The sequence below is a fragment of the Arachis ipaensis genome, chromosome B7 (genome assembly GCF_059453495.1).
Source record: "Arachis ipaensis isolate K30076 ecotype BB chromosome B7, ASM5945349v1, whole genome shotgun sequence".
In the NCBI taxonomy this organism is placed as follows: Eukaryota; Viridiplantae; Streptophyta; class Magnoliopsida; order Fabales; family Fabaceae; genus Arachis; species Arachis ipaensis.
The window spans coordinates 13,653,518-13,679,297 of NC_142442.1; the positions used below are offsets into that span (position 1 = coordinate 13,653,518).

General features: G+C 36.6%; 1 non-coding gene and 1 pseudogene across 1 annotated transcript; one reads left to right on the forward strand and one right to left on the reverse strand.

Annotated features, from left to right (window-relative positions):
- Positions 1-554: 554 nt before the first annotated feature.
- LOC148550377 (uncharacterized) lies at positions 555-2,060 on the reverse strand (annotated as a pseudogene).
- A 640-nt stretch (positions 2,061-2,700) lies between these two features.
- LOC148550378 (small nucleolar RNA R71) lies at positions 2,701-2,806 on the forward strand. Its single transcript, XR_015893837.1, has one exon. It is a non-coding gene; the product is annotated as a small nucleolar RNA R71 (small nucleolar RNA).
- Positions 2,807-25,780: the final 22,974 nt, after the last annotated feature.

A 25,780-nucleotide genomic window follows, 5' to 3' on the forward strand; every position in this document is an offset into this window, starting at 1 on the left:
TTGCGTGGATGGCCATATGTGCAACTGACGCGAACGCGTCAGTCACGCGTCCGCGTGACCAAATTTGTGCTTTTAGCACACTTTTTGCCCCAAGCCGGCACAACTCTCTGCCCAAACGCTCTTTTACGTCGAATTTGCAGGTCACGCGTTCGCGTCGGTGACGCGCCCACGTAAATGGCAAAAATCACAAACGACGCAAACGGGTGGGGTACGCGTTCGCGTGGGATAGTTTGTGCGAAAGGCATGAGTCCAGCGCCACTCCCGCGCAACTCTCTGTCAATTTTTATTTTTTACGCACACATGATTGACGCGTTCGCGTCAATGACGCTTGCGCGTTGTGTGCCCCCTTTTTTTTTTGAAATATAGCTTGAGGTGTTCGGTTCCTGGAAGAACATAGCTGCATGATCAGAAAATTAGTAAGAACTCAATAAAAATAAAATAAAATAAAATAACTAAGAAAACTACTACTACGAAAAATAGCTAAGGATACGAAATTATCGGGTTGCCTCCCGACAAGCGCTTCTTTATCGTCACTAGCTTGACGGTCAGCTCCTCTAAGGAGGAGGATCATAGGGACTCAGCTCTTCACCCCTTACTTTGAACTTCTTTCCTGTGTCTCCATAACGTAGCTCAATATGCTCCAGAGAAAGGATTCTGATTACTGTATAAACCCATGCTGGATTGCTGGTCAACACCACCTTCATTCCTGGGGAGAAACCTTCAGTAGGGATCTTTTTGTTTCTCCATCCCCTGGGTATTTTCTTCTTTTTGGGAACCTCCTCCTTGGTGGATGATGCATTTTCAACACCAAACTTAGGTTTGATGTCAGGAGAAATTTTATTGATTGTCACCAAAGGAGGTTTGAGTTGCAGACTCTGCTGTGCATCATCAGGGGGTTCTTAAAGGTTTGGATCAACAAGCTCAGCCTGCATGCACCTCTCTTCTTCACCTGTTGAATGTATATCTTTGAAGACATGAAAGACCAGTTGCTCATTATGCACTCTAAGCACTAATTCACCCACTTCTACATCAATTAGAGCTCTTCCAGTGGCTAGGAATGGTCTTCCTAGAATTATAGAGGCATTCTCATCCTCCCCTGTATCAAGAATTACAAAATCTGCTGGGAGGAAGAACTTACCTACTTTGACCAAGATATTCTCCACTAATCCGTATGCAGGCTTCATAGATTTGTCCGCCATCTGTAATGCTATCTTTGTGAGTTGTGCCTCTTGGATCTGCAGCTTCTTCATCACAGACAAGGGCATTAAATTGATGCTTGCTCCCAGATCACATAACGCTTTCTCAAAGGTTGTGCTCCCAATGGTGCATGGAATTTGAAAGCTCCCTGGATCTGGCATCTTCTTTGGTAAGTTATTCTGAATGATGGCACTGCATTCTTTAGTCAGGACCACTGTCTCATTTCCCTTTAAAGGCTTCTTCTTTGACAACAACTCCTTCATGAACTTGGCATAGAGAGGCATTTATTCCAAAACCTCAGCAAAAGGAATATTGATTTGCAACTTTCTGAAGACTTCCAAAAACTTTGAAAACTGCTTGTCCTTGGTCTCCTTTTGAAGTCTCTGAGGATATGGCATTTTTGGTTTGTACTCAGGAGCCTTTGGCAATGTAGGATAAGTTTCAAGAGAGTCTGGGAATGGGTTGTCCGCACGCTTTGGAGGGGCGTGTTCTACTTCTTCCTTCTTCTCCTCTGGAGCTTCTTTTTCTACTAACTCTTCATTGGCCTTGGTCTCAGAGTCAGCTACTTTACCACTTCTCAATTGAATAGCCTTGCAATCTTCTCCTGGGTTCACCACTGTATCCTCTTGAAATGTACTTGTAGACCTCTCAAGTATTTGCTTGCTCAGTTGGCCCACTAGCACCTCTAAGTTTCTAATAGAGGCTCTGGTTTTCTGTATAACTTGTGCTTCCGTACTTGCCACTTGTTCACTTATTACGGTGATAGCCTTACATTCCTCTCTTGGATTTGGAATTGTGTTACTAGGAAGGCTATTAGTGGTCCTCTGATTAATTTCATTAACCTTTGTGGCTAATTGACCCATTTGCATCTCCAGGTTCTTGATGGATGCTCTGGTTTCCTGTCTAAAGCCTGTCAATATTGCTTCCAAATCATTGTTCTGCTGGAAACTGCCCTGAGAACTATTGTTGAAGTTCTGAAGTCTATGAGGTTGGTCCCTCCACCCAAAGTTTGGGTGATTTCTCCATCCCTGGTTGTATGTCTTAGAATATGGATCATTGTTGGGATTCCTAGGGCCACTCCCCATGTAATTCACCTGTTCATAAGAAGGTTGAGCATAATCATGATTATCATTTTGAACAAAATTACCTGCCATGTCATAGGAGATTTCCTGTGGTGGATTTTGGGTGTTGATAGCTGAGGCTTGCATGCCACCCATCTGTTGAGTAAGTAGATTTATTTGCTGAGACATAAGCTTGTTCTGAGAAAGAAGAGCATTCACAGCTTCTACTTCCAAGACGCCTCTCTTCTGAGAGGTCTCAGAGTTCACAGGATTCCTGTTAGATGAGTATAAATATTGGTTGCTTGCAACCAATTCAATCAGCTCAATGGTCTCCTCTGGTGTCTTCTTCTTGTGCAATGAACCGCCTGCAGAAGTGTCTAGGCTCATCTTGGACATCTCACCCAAGCCTTCATAAAAGATATCCAGTTGGGTCCATTTGGAGAACATGTCTGGAGGGCATTGCCTAGTCAGTAGCTTGTATCTCTCCCAAGCTTCATAAAGAGTTTCACTCTCCTTCTGTCTAAAAGTCTGAACCTCTAACCTAAGCTTAGTCAGCTTCTTTGGTGGGAAAAATTTAGTGAGAAATTCAGTAACGACCTTTTCCTAAGTATTCAGACTCTCCTTTGGTTGGGAATCTAGCCATAGCTTTGCTTTATCCCTCAGAGCAAACGGGAAGAGCATCAGTTTGTACACCTCTGGGTTCACTCCATTTGTCTTCACAGTATCACATATCTGTAGAAAATCAGAAATAAACTGATTTGGATCTTCATGAGGAAGTCCGTGATACTGGCAGTTTTGTTGCACTAGGGTGACCAATTGTGGCTTCAACTCAAAGTTGTTTGCAACTATAGGAGGTACCACAATGCTTTTTCCATAGAGATCCGTAGTAGGGGCAGAATAAGAGCCAAGAACTCTCCTCTGTTGATCATCCCCATTCGGATTTACCACATTGGCATTAACATTATTATTTGCCATAGTGGATTCTGCAGCCTTGCAAAGTCTTGCTTGTTGTAAACGTCGCCTGAAATTTCTTTCAGGTTCAGGATCAAAGTCTAAGAGATGTTCTTTGTCTCTATTCCTACGCATACACAAGCAGAAAACAAGAAAAAATGGGACTCTCTACGTCAGAGTGCAAAGAAGTCCCTGTGAGGTAACTTGTGTAAAATAATAAAATAAAAATACTAAATAAATAAATAAAAAATTTTGAAAATAATAACTAAAATTAAATAAAAAAATTTCGAAAATTAAAAAGAAAAAATAAACAGAAAAATTAAAATAAAATCAACTGGGTAACACCAAACTTAATTTTAGAAATTAAAAAAAATTATTAGTATTAAATTATTAAAAAAAATTTAATTTTTAATTTTTTTTAATTAGAGACAAAAATAAAATAAAAATAATTAAAAAAAATTTAATGGCAGGAAAAAAACGAAAATAAAAAATAAAATGAAAATAAAATAAAAATGGGATAAAATAAAATAAAAAATAAAAACGGACTAAAAAATGGAACGAAACAGTAGGGGGGGAACCGAAAAAAAAAAGGAAAACAGGGAGGGGGGAAAGTAAACGAAAAGGAAGAAAAAAAATAACGAAAAGGAAAAAAAATAACGAAAAAAATGTAAAACAAAAATTAATAATAATAAAATATATATATATATATATATATATATATAATTATCTAATCTAAGCAATCAAACAACGAATAGTTGTTAATCACTATCAATTCCCGGCAACGGCGCCAAAAACTTGGTGCGGTATTTATAACCACACTTACTAACTTACTGGCAAGTGCACCGGGTAATACCTTACGTGAGTAAGGGTCGATCCCACGGGGATTGATGGATTAAGCAACAATAGCGTTTGATAGGATTAGTTAGACAAATAGAAAATAGTGTTGAGAGTTCAAAGACATTAAATAATAGCAAAAATATTTAAGATAGACAGATAAATAAGTTGGGAATAAAATATGGAAAAAACAGTTAAGGCTTCAGAGTTATCTATTTTCTGGATTGACTTTTCTTATTAACTAATTTTAATCATGTAAGATTTAATTCATGGCAAACTATTTGTGACTAGACCCTAATTCCTTAAACCTTCCTAGTCTCCTCTAAAATTCATCACCTGCCAATTCCTTGGTCAATTAATCCCAATTAGAGGGTGATGATCAAATTCTAGTTTATATGCCACAAGAATCCTAATTATCCAAAAATAAAGGGATTATATGTCACGTATCCCGTTAAATACAAACAATTAGAAATTCAGGATAATATGTTTTCAAGCTATTGTTCAAGTAAAGAGCTTTTCCAAGTTATATAAGAACTCAAATAGAACATGGGTCATACTTCCGTTCCACCCAAATTCATAAAATAAAAAACGAAAACAATTATTGAAATATAAATCAAAACATGAATTAAAATAGAAAAATAATATTATCAATCCATATAATAGACAGAGCTCCTAACCTTAACAATGGAGGATTAGTTGCTCATGGAATATGGAATGTAAATTTTTATGGAATAATGTTGTGGAATGTTCTCCTGGAACCACCCTATTGGGATCCCTTTTATAACTAATCCTAATAATTTAAAAATCAAATTTCTAAAATTAAAATTAAAATAATATCTTTTCCTAAAATAAGATTTGAATTTAAATTCGAATTAATTAACAAGTCTTCAGCTGATGGGTGGGGACCACTTGATTTGTCCCTTCTGCAGCTTATAATCTGTGATTTCTGGGCTAAGAACTGGGTCAAAACAGCCCAGAAATCGCCCCCAGCATTTTTCTGCGTTTTCTGCACGTGGCGCATGTCACGCGTATGCGTCGGTCACGCGTTCGCGTTATTTGTGCAGATTCCAGTCCACGCGTTCGCGTCAGGCACGCGATTGCATCATTGCGATTTCCTCCATTCCGTGCAGTAGCGTTAGCGTGAGCCATGCGTTCGCGTCGGTATTCGCTGGTCATCTTCTTGGTTTCTTCTCTTTCTCTGCAGAAACTTCATCAAATCCATCCGAATGCTACCTAAAATGAATAAAATTGCACAAAACTCAAAATAGCATCCATAGTGGGTAAAATATAATTAATTCTTAATTAAACTCAACAAGTTAGATGCAAATTTACTAGGAAAAGATAGAAAAGATGCTCACGCATCACTGGCCGTATTATACGTGGATCACTCCTCACAGCCACGTTAATGGAGAACGGTAATAATTAGGATTAGTAATTAAACATTTCACTTTCTTTGCATAAAAGCTTCTACATTATAGAACAAAATTCAAAAAATTTGATCGAGTGGATACATTATTTATAAATCACTATTAGAATTTCCATAACTTTAAATTTTCTCTAGACTCCAAAGAAGCTTAATCTTTTCTATAATTTTTAATAATTAAAATAACCATCCGACTACTTAATGAAATGAACATCCAACATTTTTAATTATATATACTTAAACTAACTTTCCTTGTAAGAATTACAATACTCATCTGCCAGCCTATTGAATTGAACATCCATCAATGAACACGTGAGGGGAAAGCATGGGTGGGGAAGGCATGTGTGTGGTTATGGGGCTGCAGGGTGTCACATTGTTAAAATTTGAAATTTAAAATTGGGGGATTTAAAATTTGAAATTTGAAATTTGATAGTTATTTTGTCATATATTTTCGGAGATTTAGTAGTGGGTAGGAAATAGTTAAAATTTGAAAATGGGAGTAAAAGTTTTTTATTATTAAAGTTTAGGAGGTGTTTTTTATTTTTTAATCCACCGTGAGCCAATAAATCAACCCATTGTATATATTGTCAAGATTCTTCATTATCTCCCTAGCGGCGTTCTTATAATATTACTCATTTTTCTAATTTATCCTCAATTGTTTCCTAAATTTAAAATTGAAACCCTAGAATGTCTGGGAGAAGCAAAGGTAACCATTGTTCTTCGAATGAAAACTTCAGCGAAAAAGGGACTTCGTCGTTCAAGAGGGGTGAAGAAAAAATTTTGTCTGGGAGATGCTTCTGCAGACAGGATGTGATATTGCTACAATCTGAAACCTTAACAAATCCTGAGAGATGGTTCGTTAGGTGTCCTCTATAGAAAGTAAGTCTTTTTGTTTTTGTACTTCTGTTTATGTTAACTTATAATGAATGATTCCTTATTCTGATGTTTCATGCTGCAGATGATGGATTGCAAGTATTTTGTATGGCTGAATGACAATAATGGAGGTTGGGAGGGATTGACAAGAGCCCATATTAGAAAAAATCAAGATAGCTAATGTGCTACCCATGAGGTCAATGTCACTGGGCAAAGAAAAGAGATTGGAGAGAATAGTTTGAAGATCTTGTTAAAAATGGAAAAGTTCCATGGCGAAATTAGAGCTATTAGGTCATGGATTATAACAATTTTCTTTGGTTTGTTGATTTGTGTAAGCTTGAATCTGTTCCAATTAATGAATATGTAATTGTGCGTATGGTGTATGTTGTTCTGGGGCCTTTTGTGGTTATTTGGTTTCAATGACGATGAACTTTAAAATTCTGTTAATATCATTTGTTGTGAAAAAGTCAAGTTGTGTTATGACATTAATGTCCATAATTGTTGATATATTTGATATCTGTGACATTAGATGTAATACATATTTGACAAAACAAGATATATAAATGTTGTAAACTGACAAATCTAGTCGGAAATCTGGTATTGTGCACTAAATAACGAAAATGTGACCTGGAAATAAAACCAAATAAAAGACGTTCATTCCATACGCTATAATAAACTTGAAAATAATTCTAACCTAAGTATTTATCAACAAAAGTCTCAAAATAAGTCTATGAGTTTGATGTCAAAGTAGCAAATCCAAATTACCTAAAAGTACCAATACAAACCATGAACATGAAAGCATCAGGTAGTGCAAGCTCCAGCCTCACTTCCTTAACAGGTGCATCGGCATTGCTATGTGGAAATGATCTCCCTTGGTCATGCTTATCACTTGCAATGTTGTGGAGGTCCTCTGACTCATAACAATGAACACCAGGTTCATCATCTGAGTATTCTCCTCCATCTACCAGAATGAATATTGATGGAGATTGATTCGGATCTGCATTAGAGATAAATATTTGTCCAGTCGAAGGGTTCTCTTAGTATATCTCCTTATCTGTTTCCTCCTACTGCCTCCAGTAGCCTCCTCTGTGTTGTTATTCTGTATTTCTGGAGCATTGACTGGTAGATGGATTGGTAGAAGGGGTGTTGGTTGGGGGGTTGACTGTGGTTCAGGCATGGTTTAGGAGAGGAGCTGATTTTGTGGTAAAGGGACCTATTGGGTGAGCAATTCGTCTTGTGGATTGTCAGAGTTAGAAGGTGGATCTGTGTATGTTGATGACTTTGGTTGGACATTGTTGTCAATGTCAAACTGTACAGATATGTCCCCCAAGTTGCCATGGTCAGAAGGAATAGATGTTGCTGAAAGTGTGTTTGGTGTAGCAGATTCTTCAGATACAGATTGTGTAGGAGGCTACACATTTGGTTCAGGGAGTTGAGAAGGTGTTTCTAGACGTTAGGAGGTGATATTTGGTGGTGGTTGTCTATTCATAAGGTCGTCAAAATTTTGCTTGTTAGTTTCAGATATGATAGCTAAGACTGATGGATTTGGGCTGGCATTTGATTGGGCCTTATTTGTAATATGGGTCTCCTCTACACTTTGCACCTCAGTTTGTACTCCTCTCATTTGAAGAGTTCTCCTAGGACCTTTTACATTTTTTGGAGTTGGAGTTTTTCTAACACAAGTTTTCACCCTCTTCTTTGATGGAGTAACATTAACCTCACGAGCTGCTCCTACACCACCTTCATTCATATATATAACATCTACTTGCTGATGGGGTACTCTGTGTATAATTCAATCTTATGCTCATTTTCCACAGCAGCTTCATATATCTTAACAATATCCATGTGAAATCGTAGAAGTTTCAAACCACCATCAATTTCTATTCCAGGCCATCGCCAGTAAAAGTTGGAGAAAATTGGATACCCAATGTCTTTGGGTAGGTCACTAATGAAGAAGTCATTCAGGGTATACATGTTAACTCTCTCCACCTCAGTAGTTTTACCTTGTACATAACACAACTTGCCATCTGATTCCCTTTCAAGTCTACCTCTATAGTGTATCACTAACATGATATGCGTGGTGGCCATTTTTGTGAATAACAAAAAAAAAATACATAATCATATCTTCTAACATTACCCAATGCCCAAATAAATAAATCATCAAAAAATAAATAAACCATCAATAAAATAATCAGTTTATAACATTACCCAACACCCGATTTTTTTCAAAATTAAGAAGACATGAATAAACCATCAAAAAATAACAAACCATACAAATACACCTACTATTTTTTCCAAATTTTTTAAACTGAAACACAACCCTCACAGTGACAAATTCTATGCGATCAGTGAAATGAAAGAACCCTAACTCCAGTTAACAATTTCATGGTGTACGAGTTCAGTGAAAAGAAAAATTGGTAACTAAAATGAGAAATTAGGCACCAGAACGATAGGAACATGACTTACCTCTCATTGTGAGAGTGACGAGTGTCTTCTAATTATCTCAACACACCCATGAGGATTGTGTAATTTGATGGTTTAGGTGAACTCTAACAGCGGGTAATCACGGGGTTTTGTCTAACTGATCTGTGGGTAAGGTAAGAAACTATTGAACCCTTGTGAATTATTCAATTAGTGAACCTTATGATGATTATAGTGATATTGTGTGAATTAGATTGTGTTCTTGTTGATTTGAAGTTCAATTGGGTGGTTTGGAACAAAATCCGGGTGATTAAGCTTGTGGAATTGGTAATTAGGGGCTTGGAGCTTGTGGAAGAGTGCATTTTTTAGGTGTTTTGAATTTAGGGAGGAATCAGCCAAGGTATGATTTTGGTTTCTCGTAGTTAATTTTAATGTCTCGTGAAAACTTAGGCTAGAAGACTTTAAGATAGGAATGAACTGAATAAATTATTGATAGATTGTGTATATGGTATATGATGTGTGTATAAAAGATGAATGAATTTGTATGTGCTGGATTATGACTTTGATGAGTATAAAATAATGATGATTGTTGATGTATTGAGGGTTGGTGGTGGGTTTGTGAAATTGAATTGAATGGATTGGTTAAGAGATGTGTGGTTTGATTTTGTAAACGATTTGCTATTGGAGTTGGTTAGTTTTGGAAAAAGATTTAATATTGGAATTGGTTTGATTTTGAATTGATTTGATATTGAAAATGATTTGAATGATCGAGAGGTGTTTGGTTTGGTGATTGGGACCCTTGAAGGGTGCCAGAAGTTTGAATTTTAGAGGAGATGCTATCGAAATTTCTATAAAAATTGAAGATTTGATTTGAAGTGTTATTTTAAAAAAGAAAAGAGATTATCATGTGGCTTGTATATTTTGAGACTAATTGTTGACCCTCTATCACAAGATATGTGTAACATCTTCACTATCAGAATGTCACACTTTCGCCTGCACCACTCTGATAGATTGGATTTTATGACGACTCTAATAATATTTAATATTAAAATAGGAGCCTGTTTAAAACTTAAAATATGCATAACTTTTAGAAAGACTTTTTCATTGAAAATACATATATACATACTTACAAAGAATACATATATATACACATAGTATCAATATACAAACTTTACATATCATAAATCATATTCTTCTTACAAAATTTGTAAAGATAAAGGCGTAGGAAAAATAATAACTAAGATAATACAAAGACATCGAATAAACAAAAAATGAAATAAACTCTTTTAGAACTTCGTTGCCCATATCCTGAAAAGGAAAACCTGTAGGGGAGTGAGAACATCGTCCTCGCTGGTTCTCACTATAAGGTTATAGAAATTGCTATAATAAGATACGTAAAATAAAACTGTTTTTAAAGTACAGTGATCCTTGCTCGTCTTGTGTGTCTTTTCATAAACCAAAGGTTCACGTTCAAAAAATCCAAAAATCTTTTTTAAAGAGAACTTGGTTGATTCTTCAAAATCCAAAACCTTTTTCCTTTCTTGTAAAATCTTAAAAGTTTTCCTAGATAGTATGAATGACCAACCTATTCCAAGCATAGGTTCATTAAGTCTATGCTAAACCAGTTTGATTTTTCATACCTTACTAGACCATAAACATAAAGAAGTTACCTAAATTGTATAAATGAGCATCCTAACCAAGCATAGGTTCATTAAGTCTATGCTGAACCAATCAGATATTTTATATAGAACTAGACCTCAAACACATACCAGCCATGGTCTCAGGCCCATCACATAATCAAACACGGCCCCAGGCCTAAACAACTCAATGAACATCCAATCACCACAATCCAAACAATTTTCAATCACAAACACAAGTAAATAGGTTCAAACACAATCAAAGCAGTTATATCAAGTATAGCAATTAGCAGTTAAACATAATTATTTACATAGGCAAACCAATTACAATATGTACACCCAAAAAATGTCACATAGATGCATATGATGAATGTCTGTCCTACTGGCTGTGATATCACATTGTCGGTTCAACTGCCAACCCGACACATTCCAATGAGAATGTCGCCTTTCGGTCACGAATATATAAATGGGAACCCCCACGGATATAGTGCTGGGCACACTACTCACGGATATAGTGCCGGGCACACTCTTGTGATCCAAAAGGATGTGAGTGGGATACTCTGCCTCCAACCTCACATCTACACATAAGCGGGATTAACCAACCGTCCTTACACCGGCGCCGTAACCTCGACAAGCGGGATTAACCAACTGTCCTTGCCAGCCGCAAGCAACTTATCAACAATCTCAGTAATATCCACAATCAATCGGGCTCAAAATCTTATTTCAAAAATCATTCTGGCCCATTTATTTTCAAATAACAAACGTATTCAAGAACCACTTTTTCTCAAATCAATTTTCTTTCAAAACAAAGTCACTTTCCATAACATCTTTCCAAAACTCCCAAACAACTTCAAAACCATGCAAAATTCAAAATCTCTTCTGAAAGACTCAAAATCGTTCGTTTTAAATCTGGATTTGGTCATAAAATTCCTCGGCAGAGTCTCAAGACTTTAAGGGAGAATAACCTAACTCATTTTCTTAAATTCATTGAAAATCTCTAAAACCTTAGCTTCTTGATTTGAATAAATAAAATAGAATTTAAACCAAAACTAAGTCATGTATCCAAATATTCCGAATCAATTTCAAAACTAACTTACTTAAACTAAAACTAAATCATTTAAACTGAAAACCAATTTCAATTTCATTCTTAAATCTGAAACGTTTCCAAAGGCTCGAAAATTATTTTAGTTTTGCTAAATCAAAGTATTAGAGAATACTTCAAACTTTTCCTAAAACGTCGTCAAGTAAAATTATTCAATTGAAATTCAAGTTTCTTTTTAAATTCACTAAAACTCCAATTCTGCTTATTTAATCCAATTCCAAAACATAAGTATTTTCATCTTTAAATCGACTGTAAAACATAATTCTTTTCTTAAATAAATTACATTAAAAAATATAATAACTTTTCCTAATAAATAAGTTCAAACATAATTCATTTATCAATAATTCAAAGCATAATTCCTTATTTTCAAAATAACGATTCAAACAAAGTCTCGAATTTTATAGAAATTTCGACAGCACCTCCCCTAAAAATTAGATTTTGCCACCCTTTTCGGGTCCTAACCAAACCAAACCTCAACCCTTTCCAACGGGTTCAAGATCAAACCAGTTTCCAATAAAACAAAATTCAGACTTTCAACTATTAAAATCATTTCAAATCAAACCAATCAGAAATCTCTAATTTAACAAAAACAGTCAATAATTCAATCAAATAGACAACCATATTCATCCAAGACAAACCAGACAATTCATAAGACTTACATAATCACCAAAAATGCACTTCTCATATCAATATCATATAACAATTCCAATTACAAAAGTAAGTTTTTAGAAAAACCCTACCTCAACAAGCGAAACCACTAACCAAACGCGTCAGAGAATTCCTTTTCTCCTCAGCCCGCAATCAAACGACATCGACTCCGACAATTTTTCGCAACTGTAACAGCCCCAAAAGTACCACTCACAACAGAAACTCGACCCTGAGATATTAACGCTGTAAAACTCAAAAATACATAACTGAATACTAACGCAAGGATTTTTGAAATAGAAACACTTACTGTAATAAGAAAATGAAATAGCAGCGATCTTTGAACTGGTTTGGCAGTAGCCCCGCAGCCACCCCAAGCGACAGCGGCGACCAGTACTTCAGCGACGGCGGCTGTAACAACATGCAGTGACGATAAAGGTTCCCGGAATCTCAAAAGAAATGAAAACCAAACTCAAAACCTTTACCGGCAGTAGATCTCAGCGGCAGCAGAGACGGCGGTGGCTGGGCGCGGGTCTCCCCCTCTCTCTCTCTCTCTCTCTCTCTCTCTCTCTCTCTCTCTCTCTCTCTCTCTCTCTCTCTCTCTCTCTCTCTCCAGCTCCGCCATGGGTGACAATGACTCTACTCCACGACGGCAGCTCCCTTGCGGCGCGTCTCTCTCTCTCTCTCTTCGCAAACGGTGACGGCGTCTGGCAGCGGGGAGGATGAATGACGGCGGCGCAAACAGCAGGATGCGGTGGCAGTCCGCGATGATGGCGCGATCTCCTTCTCTCTCGGATTTTCCTCTTGATGGCACAGCTGCGGCGATAGCGTCTGGTGGTGGCAGCGTGCTGGTAGCTGGACGTGGTGGCGATGGCGCAGGTGGTAGCGACAGTCTCCTTCCTCCTTCCTCTTTGGATCGCAGCTCCCTCTCTTTTCTCCTTCCCATGCTTCCGTCTCTCCTTTCCTTTTCTTTCTTTCCTTCTTTTCTTTTTTCTTGCAGCTGCTGCTGTTGTGTGTGTCGTGTGTGTGTTGTGTGTGTGGGTTGGGTAGCTAGGGTTAGGATTAGGTAAAAAATTAGGGTTTTAATTTGGAGATTTTGGGTTTAATTTGAGTAGGGTAATTTTAATAAAATTGGGGTATAAAGTATTAATTTGAAATCTAATTTAATCTTTAAAATTACTTTAAAATATTATTTGTGGTATTAAAATACTAATTGATTCTCAATCAATTACTCTAATTGGAAATACATGGTAATTTAATTAATTTTCTTTATCCCTAAAACTTAAAGTATTTAATTATAAAAATATAAATTATTTAAATCAAATCATATAAAATTCTTATTAATTTATAACTACCAACTTTATATTTTAAATATAGAAAATAACTCAATAATTGTAAAATTGGATAAAATTCTAAATTAGATAGCCAAACCTGATTATTTTTGAATTTCTAAAATTTTAAATTGTAAATAAAAAATTAATCCATAATTATAGAGTTTGGATAAAAATCTTAATTTATTTCAAATCCAATTAATCAAAACTACCTTTAATTATTTTCAATAAAATAATTTCTGAAATTAAAACTGTAAATAAATATATGATTTGAAATTAGTTCAAAATAGGATTTTTCAAAAGTTCTGGGTCTTATAATATGACCGAGCACTTTAATTCCTCGGGTTCTCCCAGGGGCATGCATATATATATATATATATATATATATATATATATATATATATATATATATACAAATTTGAGCTTAGGTTGTCTTACGCATGGATAAATTGAGCTTGGGATTTTCCCATGGATATTATTGAGCTTGGGGATGCGCGCACAGAGGGACTATCCACGGTTAGCTACCAGAACATGTCGGGTTGGCTATATAACCGACAGATGATATCATCAGTCATAGGACAGAGATACATCATATGCATTCGTATGTTTTGCTTGAGTGTGCATTGTTTTGGTTTGCTTAACTCTGCTTATCCGCTACTTGTTCTACTTGCTATAACTGTACCTCTATTTGTGTTTTTTTTTTTTGTTTTTGTATGTGTATGTTTCTGAGAGACCCTCTCTTAGTAGAGGAGTGATGAGGGTTGTTCCACCGGTGATTCGGAGGTTTAGAGTTGATGGAAGGTACAAAATTAGAATAGGGCTAGAATCCTTCAGTTAGATTACCGATATTATTGGTTTAGAATAAATTTTAAGATTAATCTGAGTGTCAAAGTTCTAGGAATGCCTCTGAGGCACCTCGTTGAGCATCTCTCGACCTGCATTTGAAAAATAATAGAAATATGTATGGAGTGAGAACCAAAACAATACACATTCAAGCAAAACATACAAAAGCACATGATGTATGCCTGTCCTAAGGCTGATGAGTCTCATCTGCCGATTATAAAGCCAAGCCCGACATGTCCAGTAGCTAACCCTGGACAGAATACCAAACACGGAGCAAGTGAGACAACGCCTCAACCCTTGCATCTTACCCGTGTACCTGGAGCAGGGGACAACTTCACCCTTGCTTCTTACCCAGGTGGTGTTACAGTTCTTAACCCAGAGCAAGCGGTAACAGAACTCAACCCTTGCATCTTACCCGAAGTCTCAAACTTTTATCCGGAACAAGTGACCAACACCACGACCCCTTACCCGACTTACTCAACATATACTCGGAGCGAATGGACAATGCCATTGCCTCCTACCCGGTCACACATATCTCATTATCATTATAATTCATTCATATTCATTCAACAATTAGACTTAAAAATCAATTCTCATCATCCTTCATTATTTATTATTACACCTCCTATTTCATCAATAATACATACTCTAAACACAATTCATTCTTTTCTAAATAAAGCAAACTCAAAACGTAATCCTTTTCTTAATAACTCAAAATCAAATTATAAAATCCTTAAAAATCCAAATATTTCTAAATAACCACTTTAAACGAAGCCTCCTATTTTCATAAAAATTTCGGCAATATATCCTCTAAAACTTAGACTTTTGCCACCCTTCAAGGGTCCCAACCACCAAACCAAACACATCTCAATCATTCAAACAATTTCCAGTGTCAAATTATTTCTAAATCAAACTTATTCCAATATTAAATATTTTTCAAAAACCAACCAACTCCAATAGCAAACCATTTACGAAATTGAATCACACATCACATACCATATATACAATCCATTAATAATTCACTCAGTTTATCATTCCTATCTTAAGGCCTTCTAGCCTAAGTTTTCACGTAACATTAAACATTAACTACGAGAAACTAAAATTATACCTTGGCTGATTCCTCCCTAAGCTTGGAACACCTCAAAAACCTCTCCTTTCACAAGCTCCAAGCTTCCAAACATCAATTTTTCAAGCTTAATCACCCGGATTTTGTTCCAAACCGTCAAATTGAACTCCAAATTAAACTCCAAATCAACAAGAACACCATCTTATTCACGGATCAATTGGACAAAACTCAGTGATTATCTACTGCTAGAGTTCACCACTTTGTTCAGATAGAATTGAAGAGAATTCCGAGACAAACACGTGGCCGCTAACGGCTCGTCAATCGGAGCTCCAGATTGAAAGTTATGGAGATGGAATTTTGTGAAGGAGGGTTAGGTTTTCTCAATGTGATTCTCTCTTCTGCGTGCTTCCAACGAAAATAATGGGGAAGAAGGGTTGAACTTGAGTTCATATAAGTGGGCCTTGGGCCTGGTTTAGGTTCGGTTCAATCAGTTTGTCCTATTGGCTCAATTTTGGGCCAAAATATTTAAAATTAGTGTCAAAACTCATATTTTAATTATTTTTATTTAATTAAACTATAAAATTTAATTTTTTAATTTTTTTAAATAATAATTAAATTTATTGGTTAATTATTTATTAACTTCGCAGATTTTACAGCTCCCCATTTTAGCAATGCACTTTTTTTCTGATATTATAAAAGATTCTATCTCTTTAATCTATGCATAATTTTTGGAATTTTATTTCGATGTGTTTGTGCTGATAATTTTTTTGCCCTACTCTATTTGATTTGGGTTTTGTTACCTCCTTCACATTCTCTATGTTGTTAGAGTTCATGGCTTCCCATCTCTTTTTTTTTTCTGTTTAATAAAATGTGCTATCTTTTTTATATATTCATAATGTTAGATTTGTAACACCTTTACTATCGGAATGTCACGCTTCTAGCTGTGCCACTCTGATAGATTGGGTATTACGACTTTAAACCTATTTAATACTAAGATAGGAGCCTATTTAAACTTAAAACCACATATCCTTGTAAAAACACTTTTCCATTATATATATATATATATATATATATATATATATATATATATATATATATATATATATATATATGTATGTATGTATGTATGTATGTATGTATGTATGTATGTATGTATATATGCAAAAAGATCAGATACAATACTTCAATATATATATATATATATATATATACAAACAAACAGATCATATACTCCTATCCCTCTTAAAAAATTGATAAAGATAAAGGCGAGGAAAAATTAATAACTAGGATAATACAAAAATACCGAATAAACAGAAAATGAATATAACTCTTATGAAGCTTCGTCGCCCATATCTTGAAAAGAAAAAACCTGCAGGAGAGTGAGAACATCGTCCTCGAAAGGGTTCTCACTATAGGGTTACATAATTGCTATAATAAGATACGTAAAAATAAAACTATTTTTAAGGTACAGTGATCAATGCTCGTCTTACGTGCCTTTTTGAAATCTAAATAGTTAACATCCAAAAATCTATTTCAAAAGAAAAACCAACTAATTATCCAAAATTTAGTTATAAAAATCTTAAAATCTTTCCTAGACAGTATGAATGACCAACATATCCCAAGCATAGGTTTAATTAAGTGTATGTTGTAAGAGTTTGATTTTTCATACTTTACTAGACCACAACATGAAAGCAGTTACCTACGCGGTATAAATGATTATCCCATTCTAAGCATAGGTTCATTAAGTCTATGCTGAACCTGTCAGATACTTTATACAGAATTAGGCCTCAAACATACTAATCACTACCTCAGGCCCATCCAATCCAACACGGCAGTCGGCCCAAACAACTCAATCATCAACCAATTCATCACAAACCAACCAATCAAACACAATCACAATTAAAAGTAATTACCACAAGTATAACAATTAGCAATTAACATAAGTATTCACATAGGCAAACCAATTATAATATACACACTCAAACAATGTCACATAGATGTAAATGATGAATGTCTATTCCTATTCAGGCCGTGAGCTCACATGTCGGTTCGTTGCCTAGTACCCGACAGTGGTATCTGAGATAAGCGTTACGTATCGCCGTCCCTACCTCGGCCAACGTCCCTTCCATGAGCGAACATAGTAATTATCAATTTGTTATTCAAATTCAAAATTCGTATTTCTCTTACAAAAATTTCATGTAAAATAACATTTTAACCAGAACTTATCTCTAATCCAGTCAAGCATGGCTTCCGGCCCAAATCAAACCAAACCACCATCACCGTTATCACCAATCCACCATCAAATACTCAAAATAGAAAATCAACCACAAGCACAAGCAGATACAAGGCAAACACATTTAAAGAACAAGTACAACAAGTATCACAGTTACTAGTTAAACATAATTTATCAGATATGCAAACCAAAACAAACAAGCACACACAACCAAATGCAAATGTACAAATAAGTATGATGCATGTCTAGTCCTATACAGGCCATGAGCTCATGTGTCGGTTTGTTGCCCGATTCCCAACATTGGTCATGAGATAAGCATTTCGTACCGCCGTCCTTATCTCAGCCAACGTCTCCTCCATGAGTGTTACGCATCGCTGTCCTCATGGGGGAACCTTCCTTTCGGTCTCCAGTGAGCGTTACGCATCGCCGTCCTCACTGAGCCGTTCTTATAGTTTCAAGTGAGCGTTACGCATCGCTGTCCTCACTAGACACTTGGCACTAAGGCCTAAATAACATTCAACTCTATTTTAATCTTTGCCCTCTGCTCTACTGTGGCAGAGATCCCTCTAGTTAATACATTCTTTCAATCTTTATTATCTGCTCTCCTGTGGCAAAGATTCCTTTTCTTAATAAACCAAACTCAAATCATTTTTATTTAAAACCAACACCAACTTCAAAACCATTTCAGATTTAAACCTCTTTCAAAAGACTAAAAAGAATCATTTATTAAGTAAATCTCATGGCAGAGTCTCGAGACTTTAAGGAGGATGACAATCAAACTTGTTCTTTAAAATTAATAAACTCCTTGAATAATTCCTTAAAATGTAGTTCTTTAATCAAACTCAAAACATAAAGTCTTCTTTAATGAGTAAAAACTCAATATATAATCTTTTCTTAACAAATCACATTCAAAACATAAAGTTTTTCCTTAATAAATCAAACCCAAACATAAATCTTTTCTTAATAAATCAAAAACCAAATAATACGATTTCTCAAGTCCAACCTTTTCTAAATAAATAAAGTCTTAAGTTTCATAATAAAATTTCGACAGTATCTCCCCTAAAACTCAGACTTTGCCACCCTTTTCAGGTTCCAACCGAATCATTCTCAACCTCTTTTCAATCATTTTTAATAACTCAAACTAATCCCAATATCAGAAATCATTTTCAAATCTCAATTCAATACCAACAAATCAAACCACTTCCAATGTCAAAATCTTTACCGATTCTCAAAATTATTTTCGATAAATCAATTAAACTTATTCCCAACATCTCAAATCGTTTCAAATGCGGATTTATTTCTAATATCAAATTAACCCCAAACCAAGAAAAGAAAATTATTTTACATAGTATTCAATCAAACCGACTTTCCAACTCAATAATTAGAATTTTCAGCATTCCTAAACATTCAAGAAATCAAATACATACCCATCAAATTCAGTCACAAATACAACTCATACTCATCATTTAGTCATTGAAAACAATCATAAATTATTGCAAATACACACTAGACTTCTATGGCATTCATAGTTTAAAACAGTTAATTTCAAAATAAAATCTCCTACCTCAGCTAGTCGAAATCCACAAAATTAAGCGTGACTCTAACTTCGTTCCAACTCGCAGCAGCAGCAACGGCTTTAAACCGAATCAGTAACAGCAATGCCATCAAACAATTTGCAGTGGTATTGTCATAACCCTAACATATTAACATCTCAATATTCTCGATCAACCATGAAAACAGAACGGTAACAATGAGGGTTTTGGAACAAGGACAACTTACTAAAACTTGAAAAGAATAGAGGAATGGAGTAGCAGCAGTAACAACTTTGTTTAAGCACAAGCAACCCCACGGCCACCATCACGGTAGCAGTGACTTTGGCACACAAAAGGGAAACCAAAAACAGAGACAAGGCTGAGCAACTAATTGAGACGGTGGTTCAGCAACAGCAGCGGCAGTGACTCTCGCCAGTGACAGCGACGAGCTCCCGTGACGATGACGGCGACTGGATGCGGCGGCGGTGATAGGATCGACTTCCCCTCTCTCTCTCATCTTCGCGCACTGTGTAAGACCCAAAACTTTTGAAAAGCCTTATTCTAAATTGATTTCAATTTAATTATTCATTAAAGACTTTAATTTTAGAAATTATTTAATTAAAGCTAATGAAATTAAGTTTAGATAATTAAATTAGAATTCTTCCCTAATTTTATAATTGTTGAATAATTTTCTATATTTGAACTATAAAATTTAGTAATTGCAAAATAATAAGAATTTTGTATAAATTGATTTAGAGAATTGAGATTTTGGAATTTAATCTATTTTAATTTTTATGAATAAAGAAAATTAATTATATTATCTCTAATTATTGAATTAAAGTCTTTATTTAAAAATAATTTATAAATTGATAAATAATTAAATAGTATTTTTACAAATATTATTAATGGATTAAAAGTTGATTTTTGATTTTCAATTACTCCTAATTTTAGTGAAATGACTGAACCACCCCTAACCCTAATTCCCAAATTGGGAACCCTAACTCTAGTAAACTTCCATGGCTGTCGCCGTTGAGCTCGCAAGTGAGAGAAAAAGAGTTCGCAGGTGAGAGAGGAAGGTGTTGCGCCGCCGTTCGTTGCTATTCAGCCACCGCCACGCCTTGTCGTCGCCGGAGTTACCATCGCCGCGTGCCACCGCCGCTTCTCACCGCCGAGGGGAAGCCTTGTCTACGTTGCTGCCTTAGTCGCCGGTGAGTTGTGCACCGCCACCAGAGTTGAAGACAGCGCCAGCCTTGCTCTGATTTCAATTCTCCTATTCTTGAAACTGTAACGCTTTAAACCTTGCTCTGTTTTATCTTGTTCTTCTGTTCCTTCCTGGCTTAATTATAGGACTATGGGTTACTGTTTTAGTCGTTGCTGGTTTACCGTTCGAAAAGGCATAATTGATGCTGAGATTGTTGTTGTTCTTGCTCCGAGAGAACTAATGTCACTGTCGCTGCTGTTGGTTCTGAATCCTATTACATTGATTCTGGTTTGCTCTTCTCCTTGGTTCTGACCTATTTGGCACGTTCTATTTTGTCACTTTTAATTGCCATGTTCTTGTTTTAATTCAATTCTGGTCTTTGAATTGTTGTGAATCTTCCAGAGCTATGTTTGCTTTTGATTCTTATCCAATTCGAATCCTTGTCTTGCTGCAACCATCGTCACTGCCATAAGAGATTGACAATGCTGCTGCTTTAGTTACGTGCTTGCTGCTGCCATAAAAATTAGAAGAAAAGGGAGTTACCACGTTTAATCTATGTGAATTCAACTAATCGAGGTAGGGATTTTTCTTAAAATCTAATTTACATTACAGAGTTGTGATAAATAGATATTGATGCAAAAAGATATATTTCTGTAATTATATTTGTCTTGTGGATGTAATGGATTGTTGGACTGGATTATTGGGTGCTTGATTGCTTGAGTGAAGTACGGTTGTTGTTAAGAAATGGATTTGGAAAGTTATTTACTTGATTATTATGAAAAGTAATTTTTCTTGGTTTGAAGTTAAACCGGTTTGATTTTGAGTCGATTTGATTTTATAAATAATTTAATACTTGAGCTGGTTTGGCTTTAAAAAGAGTTTTATTATTGGAATTGGTCTGATTTTGAAAATACTTTGATATTGGAATTGTTTGAGATTTGGAAATGGTTGAGAAAAGGTTTGAAAAGTGTTTGGATGGGACCCGAAAAGGGTGGCAGTGTCCGAGTTTTAGAGGAGATGCTGTCGAAATTTTATAAAATTGGAAGTTTTATTTAAAGTAACTAATTACAAAGATTTTTTTTAAGCATTATACGTTTTAAGATTGATTTGCCTATCAAAGAAAGAATTTTGTTTTGGGATTGAGATTGTTAACGAACAGAATGAAAAAGAGGAGGATGAGGATTTTATTTGAAATATGGCTTTGAAATGAACTTGGAAATGAGATTTGGATTGATGAATGATTATGATGTTGAGAATGTTGAGATGTGAACTTGGAATTATTCATATGGCTTATGAATTTGAAATATCTGAGATACGAGGTTCCCTGGATTAAGTGCCGTGGCTTGCCACCACGTGTACCAGGTTGAAAACTCGATACTCTGTTAACCCTACGATGTAAGTGGGTGACCGGGCACTATATAAATTCCCGGGAATGTTACCCTCATTGAGTAATATTGATTGTTTGAGAAAAAGCTATGCATAGACTCTTGGGGATGTGTAACATCCTAACTACCAAAGGCAACGCTTCCGGCTGCGCAACTCTGATAGCTCGGATATTACGACGACACTTATACTATTTAATACTAAAATATGAGCCTGTTTAAAACTTTAAACCGCAATACCGTTCCCAAAAATACTTTCGTTCGATAACGTACATCCACAAATACCATACAACTTACAAAAGCTCATAAAGAGTACATCCATATATATATATACACATATATATAATAATAATATTACAAGCATTAGACAATACAATTCCTATCCCTCTTACAGAATATCTCAAGATAAAGGCGAGGGTACAAATAATAGTCTAAAGCAATACAGAGCATTTCAACCACAACTAAATAAACTCTTCGTAACTTCTGCGCCCATATCCTGAAAGGGGAAAAAATGTAGGGGGGTGAGAACATCATCCTCGAAAGGGTTCTCAGTAGAGGGTTTTTAGGAATTACTGTAATAGGATACGTGAAGATAAACCGTACCAGTGATTAATAACCGACTTATGCCTCTTTTCAAAAACAACTGTTTACAATACAAGTAAAGTCGGAAATCTTTTCTAAAAGAAGAACCGTTCAATTCTCAAAAACTCAAAAGCCTTTCAAAACGGTTTACCTATGCGGAACCAAAATAGCCTTTCATAATTTTATTCCAAACCAGAAACACAAAACCGAAATCAACAATCAGTTCATCTCTTTCCAACCACGGCCCTAGGCCCAAACAATCCAACCAACAACCAATCACCACAATCCAACAGAGTCCCAGATGCAATCACAGATAGGAAGTTCAAGCACAAACAAATAGTTATTACAAGTAGAACAGTTAGCAATTAATCACATAGGCAAACCAAGTATAATATGCACACCCAACCAATGTCACACAAATGCATATGATGCATGCCTGTCCCTAGTGGCTGATGATATCATCTGTCGGTTATAGAGCCAACCCGACAAGTCCTGGTAGCTAACCATTGGACTGTCCCTCTGTCGTGCATCCCCAACTCGAGTTATACTCATCATAAACTTGATCATAATCATGATCCATATCCATCACCCTCACTGGTGAATATTTATCCATCACCATCACTGGTGAATATTTATGGGGGCGAGCTCATCCAGGCCTTTTACAGTGCCCGGCCACACTTACGACATTGGGTTAACAGAGCTTCGAGTCTCAACCTGGAGCACATGGTGGCTAGCCATTGCTACTACCCAGGGAAACCCTCATCTCCAATAGTGGAAGTGCAACATCACAACTTATCAATATCTCAGCATAAATGCTTTCATTCTCAATCATGGATCAACATCCATCTCAGCCATTCGGCTCACGGTTCAATCCAGAACCAGCCAATATTCATATCATTCAAGGCCATTCCGGCTCACGGTTCAATCCAGAACCAATCAATATGTATAATCATACACAGCCATTCCGGCTCACAACAAAACAGCACTTCCACATTCAAAATCATCAAATTCATGAAACCGGAATTTAAGCCATAAATCATTTTCTCAATTCATTTCACTTCGAAATCAAGTTTCAACTCTTTTCAGCCTTTGCTTTAAAGATCTCATTTCTCAAATCATTTCGGCTCATAAGCCACTTTTTCTCAAGGTAAATTCCCCTTTTAAAAACAATGCCACTCTCGGCATCCTTTTTCCAAAACTTCCATAATCATGGCAAGTTAAAAGCCTCTTTGAGATATTCAAAATCACCCATCTAACAATGGGATTTTATAACAAAAGTTTCTCGGCAGAGTCCCAAGTCTTTAGGGGAGAATATCATAACTCATTTCGCCAAATTCATTTAAAATCATTAAAACATTGGCTTTCTAATTTGAGTAAGCAAATAGGATCTAAGCCAAACCGAGTCATGTAATCATTTACTTCTTTCAAAGCCGTTTCCTTTACTTAGGCAAAACCAACTTCAACCCCCATGATAAATTCTAGAATGTTTCAACTGTTCAAAATTGTTTTAGTCTTGCAAGAATTCAGAATTCAAAGAGTACTTAAAACCTTTCTCAAAACATTTCAAAGTGAAACTTGTCAATAGACCTTTAGGTTCTTTCAAAGTCATTGAAACTTCTTTAATTGAAACCCCCAAGTCAAATTCAAAGGCATAAACCCTCTTCACATCCAAACAGCTTTAAAACACAAGTTTCATCTAAATAACCTTCTTCTGAAAGAGATACAATGCCTTTCTTAAGAAGCAAGACTAAATCACAATTTCCTCTTTATTAATTCATTTCGAAAGCATGAATCATCCTTTTCTCGATAATTCAAATAAAATAGTAGAAGTCTTTAACTCATCATTTTCCAGACAACATTTCAATAAAGACTCGGATTTTATAGAAAATTCGGCAGCACCTCCCCTAAAATTTGGACTTTTGCCACCCGGTTCGGGTCCCAACTAAACCGTTTCTCATTCCTTTTCAACAGCTCAAAACCAGAAATCAATTCAAAAGCAAACTAAATCCAATAGTCGCCTCAATGGCATACCTCAAGGAAACCATTTCAAAAATCAACTCAATATCAACCGATTTAACTCATTTATAAAGCTTTAAAGAATCGGTTCAGAAATAAATCATTTATCAAAACCAAATCAATTAAAGCAACACAGGCTGAATTTCAAGAGTATTCTATCTTTCACATCATCAAAATAATTGACTCAATTCAAACCGATCCTCAACAGATTAAACTCATTTCAAATCTTTAAAGAATCAACTTCAAACATTACATTTCACAAGCCACACAATAATTCAGCCAAACCAACATCCATAGTCATTCGAGTCAATCAAATAATACATAAGGCAGATACAATCACCAAATACACAATATCTCACATCAGTACCCATATGTAATAATTCCAATAATAAACTATAGTTTTCGGAAAGCGCCCCTACCTCGGCAAGCAAAACTTAACCCAAGCGTGTCAACTGAACTCTTTTTGCTCTGCCCGAAATCACCGGCATTCAGAACCCGACTCGGCTTGCTCTCTCGAAAGCAAAAACAGCTACAAGCGGCATAAGCAAACCGGATTCTAACTCCTAAAACCATTAACATCGCAAATACTTTATTACACGGAACAGAGCACTAACGCAGGGCTTTTTGAAAATCGAAATACTCACTGAAATAACAAAACGAAGCAGCCACAGCTCCCTACCAACCCGGCAGTGGGCTCCGTCAGTAACCCCAAGTGACAATCGCGAGCAAAAACACCGGTGACGGTAACTGTAACAACCACGCGGCGTTAACAACCTTTCCGAAATTCCAACAGAACAGAAACCAAACTCAAAAATCTTACCGGCGGTGGAACACGGTGGCAACAGGGTCTCAAGTGACAGAAACTCAGCCCAGAGCTCCGGCGGTGATCCCGGAAGTCACAGAACCACTCCTGGCGGTCAGGACACAGGGGCACAGCTTCCTCCTCCGACCGTGACACCTGCGGCGGCCTGAATCCTTTTCCGGCGACAGTGAGAACCCCAACAGCGTGGCACGGTTCCGTCTGCTCCATAGCACAACGGCGACTGGACCTCCAGCTCGCGTCGTCCTCCCTCCCAGCGGCGCTCAGTCTCAGCCTTCCTCCCCGACGCGACGCGGCGGCGACCGGCGTAGTCCGTGGCCCCGTGGGTGACGGCGGTGAGGCACGAACTCCCTCTCATGCGCCGCCCTCCACTGCTAGCCTCTACCTCTCCTCGTGCAAAGATAGCAACGACGGCGCTGGACTCGCGGCAAGGACGACGGCGCGGATGACTGGATCGGCGGCAAATCGGTAGCGCGACAGCGAGGAGCTGGACGTGGTGGCAGAATGCGGCTGGCATGTGAGCTGCTGCTTCCTCGGTGCTCTTCCTCCCTTCCGGATCTCCTTCTCCTCTCAGTGACACGGCGCGACTCATGGCTCCGTGGATGGGACGACCCTGACGGCGCGGATTGG